The 4856-nt window shown below is 40.4% G+C and overlaps 1 pseudogene; it reads right to left on the bottom strand.

The window, feature by feature from the left end:
• Positions 1 to 1450: 1450 nt before the first annotated feature.
• On the bottom strand, positions 1451 to 2491 carry LOC123158727 (BTB/POZ and MATH domain-containing protein 2-like; annotated as a pseudogene).
• Between the last annotated feature and the right edge of the window lie 2365 nt (positions 2492 to 4856).

Below are 4856 nucleotides of genomic sequence, written 5' to 3'. Positions count from 1 at the left end.
GCTCGTGAGCTCATATGCATCCTCATGAACAGTAAAATAAGAAAAGTAGTATACAAACTTTTTAAAATCTGATTTTTTTAATGCGAACAAACATTAACAATTCTGAACATGCGTGCAAATTTCCATGAAGAAAAAAACATGTAAAAATGCTTCCATAGAAAAAAAACAAAATTGATGCTCCATGTGTTGTTTCTTCATAAAAATTTGCACACATGTGGAGAATTCGTCAATGTTTGTTCCAAGATAATCAGTTTTTTATTTCATTTACTATTGTTTTTGTTTTACTGTTCATGAGTGTGCATATGAGCTCTCGAGAAGAATCCATAGCCTTCAATCTCCACAGGGCATGTCTGAGAATGTTTATGACTTCTGTTTTGCTTTTCCCTTGACACGCCTTTTGTTCGTAGCTCTTTTTATGTGTAATGTACATTGTTTCTAAACTGCATGAAACATTTTTCCGAATTATGCAAACATTGTTTACATTGTATAATTTCTTTTCAAAATGCCACGTACATTTTTGGAAACGAGTGAATAGCTTCGAAATGACACATACTTCTTTTCGAATGGTACAAACATTTCCTAAATATTGAGCAATCATTTTTTACACAGTAATTTTTTAAATGTGGAATGAACACTTTTAAAAAAATTAAATAAATTATCTTTTCATAATAACGTATATATTCTTTTTTAATAGAAATAAAATTAAAAAGGAAAAACACATGTGTGACGTCAGGTCTACTGGCTCCCTATAGGCGAGCTATGCTTCTGACTCACCTTGCCCATCCACCAGGCCGTGGCGGCTCCTGCCGCTCTGCCTCCTACACCCCGGGCCGAGCTCGCTAGCCTCCATCTAGACAGAACCTCGAACTATGGCCTCTAGCTCCTACTCTCCTCTTTACCTGGTTGCGACGAGCACGGGCTCGCACGGCTTCACCCTCCTCCCTGGTGTCGCCTCACTCACTCAACTGAGCTGCTGCTTTGCCTCATTCCGACGAGCACCTTCTACTCCGCCTTCTTCCATAACACAGGTGTGAACCATTGTTGCCCGAACTGGCCGTTGTCGTCTCTCTCATCAGGTGTGTCTTCTTGATTTTCTCTCATCACCTGCAGCTGGCGCTTAAGCTTGTTAATTAGAGGCGACAGAACACGCTCGCAATGCGCACATAGGGTCGCCGCCGCTGCTGGACTCTCCGAGGGTCTCGCCTTTAGTGTCTAGTTTTCTGTAAATCTAATATTGTATGTCGCTTTATTTTAGCCATCACTTTTGTCTTCACTAGTGTATTTGGCTTCAGTTTAGTGTATAATTTGGTTTAGCCGTCACTCTGTTTTTACTAGCTTTTACTAGCGAACACCAAGTCTTGGATTGGTTGCATCCACACTCTCCACGTCCTACACACGTTCATCACTTGCACTTGTCAATGTATAATAAAGACTCGTGTAAACACGCTTTTCATTGACGCTTAGGAAAACTAGCACTCTTTCTCTTGACGTTATCACAGTCTTGGCTTGCCATCACTTCACCAAGTATTGTTGGAGATGCCATATATTTGAGGCATTCCTGTTTGAGATCGTTACATTAATGTTGATCAGCTAACGCATATGTAGTTGCCACTGTTTGTACATCAAGACACCTGTAAAGAATAGCCTCACATATGAGCTTCAGCTTTTCAATTGCGTATCGATCGGCAGCATCGAGTTAGTGGCGTACAATCTCTTCTATGTCCTCGTCATCGAAATCGTCGAAAGGAAGCACCAAGCAGTCTGTGTACAAAAAATGTAAGAGAGCCTTAAAAACGTCAGGTAACATATCTTGCACGATTATAGATGATCCGTCTTTATCCATCATTGGGCCATAGAGCTGCACCCTAAACACAGGGGACCTTGCAGCAAGCACTACCATATGTGCAAGAAATGATTCACCTTGGAAGTAGAAGGTCACGTCCGCCCCTTCTTTTGACTCTAATAGATTTGCCATATCAGTTGATAGATGGGATTGTGGCAGCTTCACTTGGGGTGAAAGTAGTAAGTCACTGCAAGTCACCAATGGATCTTTCATAACAGTGATCGAACATTCAATCAAGAAGTGGTCAAATTCCACATATTCTGCTTCAAGCAAAGTTTTCTCCATTACCTTGTCCCACCCTCCCATCCTACATTTGCCTTGTGCACTAGATAAGTTTGACACTCCGATCTGATTCCACTCTGTGCTCTGTCCTCCTGGGGAGATCAATCGATAACATAATATTGCCTTCACTTCAGCATTTTCCCTCATAAGCTCAACAGGAATAGAGATGTGCTTTTGGCTTTCAGCATTAATTACTTGTGGGTAGAATCTAACTGAACAGTCATACTCACCAACTTGGAAGGCATGGGACCTCATAAAATTGCCTGGTCCAGTTTCCTTGATGACACTATAGTCATTAACCACAAAGATGTGGTTATCCTGAACCACCGTTGCGTTGCAGGTCGAGACTGTAGTTCCAAACTCCATGTGCAATTCAAGTGCCTGCAATTCCACACAATATCCTATTAGCACACAAAATATGCTTCATTATTTTAAAATAACAGAAATATATGTACTAGTGAACCACCTCGACCTATCCAAAAGGCGGGACACAATTATTGTAGGATGACCTACCAATAACACTACTCGGCCTAGATACAAGTTATGGACCAAACTCACCTACGCGTGTTTCTTGGATCAGCCCATGGCAAAGAAGAGTTGCATCACAGGGTAGCATTATCTCTCTTTTCCTCGGGCTTTCCTACAAAAAAGAGCTCGGCCCGAATGTTTTGACTCCCATAAAATCAGAGGAAACGAACGGTGTTCCTCTGGTCTGCTACGGTGTTCCTCTGAATTAATTACTACAAACAAAACGGCACCACAGGAAGATCAATTCCAACTGAACGGTCATTCCTACGATTTTCACTTATATATACTTCTCATATAAAAAATGAATATATGCGAACCATGCATCTACCTATGCAGCACACTACTACTACCATCTAGTACCAGATATGGATTGAATAACAGACCTTGAAATTGAAGAGTGCGGTGGAATGGCGACCAACGTTAGAAGAGATCCCAAAGCAAAATCTTGGCCGGCAGGCTCACTACATAGCAAACCTAGTGAGAGAGATCGGTATTTCTCGATCTGGGTAGTGTGTTCCTCCTAGTGTGCGTGGTTGTGTTTTGAAGGATTGAAAACATGCCTTCTCGTGATAATATTTGAGCGCTATCTATTGCTATCGGCCAATATTTAGATAATTTTAATACCATGCCAAAAATCCCATTACAATTAATACAATAAAATGACCACATACCTATACATAAATGTTCTCACAAAATTAACTGGCTACTATATATCTCCTAGATATATTCTGTAAATGCACAAAATCCTCATCAATTTCTAGCAACTACTCTCTCCGGTATTATGAGTCAAACTTTGACCAAAATTTTAAATAGAGATTGGTTTTGCTAATACTAAGTGCACACTCCCTTATCTATACCCTCCAACATTGCTTCGAGATATGTGCTATCCAACTAACTTAGTACATACAAATTTCTATTGTGGGTTCCTCTCAAATGATAAAACATATGTACATCAAACTTTATAGATCATTATAACTTTAGAACTAAAATGTTGGAAAGAGAATATGGAATTTGTTGATCTAGTATAAATATACAAAATTTGATTTGAACAAAAACTACTGATTTTTTTTGTTACACATCGTAGATCGAATACGTTGTTGACCTCTAAAGTTGATGTCCATATGCTGCTTTATTTGGAGATGCAAAAGTGGAAAGTTCATGAATCGGCCGCCAGGCACAAAATGGATGGTTAGATAAGGGGGGTACAACCAGAACTTTCACTTTTAACTAATAAAATATGAATTGTGGGTCGAAAAACTATATTGTGGGAAAACATCTTTCGAATACTAAACTACTAACTTAACCCAACACACGACCGTAGGGAATACATTGTTGTGGTGTAGTGTACACACGTTCATCACTTGCCCATGTAAATGTATAATAAAGGCCCATGTAAATGTACTTGTCATTAACGTTTAGGAAAGTAACTAATGCCTAAACGCATTAAAAACAAAACATGACGGAGTGGCACTAAATCGAACAAGGAATTAGTTACCATCTCGTGTTGCAAATCACCCAACATAAGCACCAAGAAATATTTACTTTCATCCTCGAATGTTTGTAGTTGTATACATCATGCAGTGTGCATCTTCCTCAAGTCAGAGATCACATCTTAGCCTGGCCACCTGCGGCAATATAAAGTGGAATGAAGACATGAAGGGATTCATATACGACATGATGGATCAAGAGAGGGAGAGAGCTGAGAAGCACACGAACAAATCAACAGAGGATTACTGGCAAAGGTCACACTGAAATCGGAAGGTGGGGAAGTCCGAGATAAAACTATGGCCGAGATCACACTAAAAACTTAAGACTTGGAACTCTCTCGTCATTTGAAAATATACCAGTTTGAATAACTGTATTTATAACCTCATTAAGAATAGTGATTCATGTCAAACTTAAGCTTTTTATCACCTTACTTGCCTCTCTCCTTGATTCAAGATGTTGTTGGACTAAATCTTGCTGTGTCTTTCCAGACGACAGGAGTCGACAGAGCACTACGATGCCAGGAAGGAGAGGTGTGACCCTTCATGAGGTCCTGCCCAAAAAGATCATTGAAAAATACTCATAGGTTGCCTCCGAAGGACGTCGGCCGCTGTCGTGCCATCACCATGTCATGACGTGGTGTGACATCCACACCCAGATTCTTGCATGAGCACCACGGGCGCCAGCCGTTGCTCCCCATGGTCAATGGCCACAGGCG

The sequence above is a fragment of the Triticum aestivum genome, chromosome 7B, assembly GCF_018294505.1.
Source record: "Triticum aestivum cultivar Chinese Spring chromosome 7B, IWGSC CS RefSeq v2.1, whole genome shotgun sequence".
NCBI lineage: Eukaryota > Viridiplantae > Streptophyta > Magnoliopsida > Poales > Poaceae > Triticum > Triticum aestivum.
The sequence above is the reverse complement of the archived record's forward strand: the minus strand, read 5'-3'. Positions and strand labels throughout refer to the sequence as shown.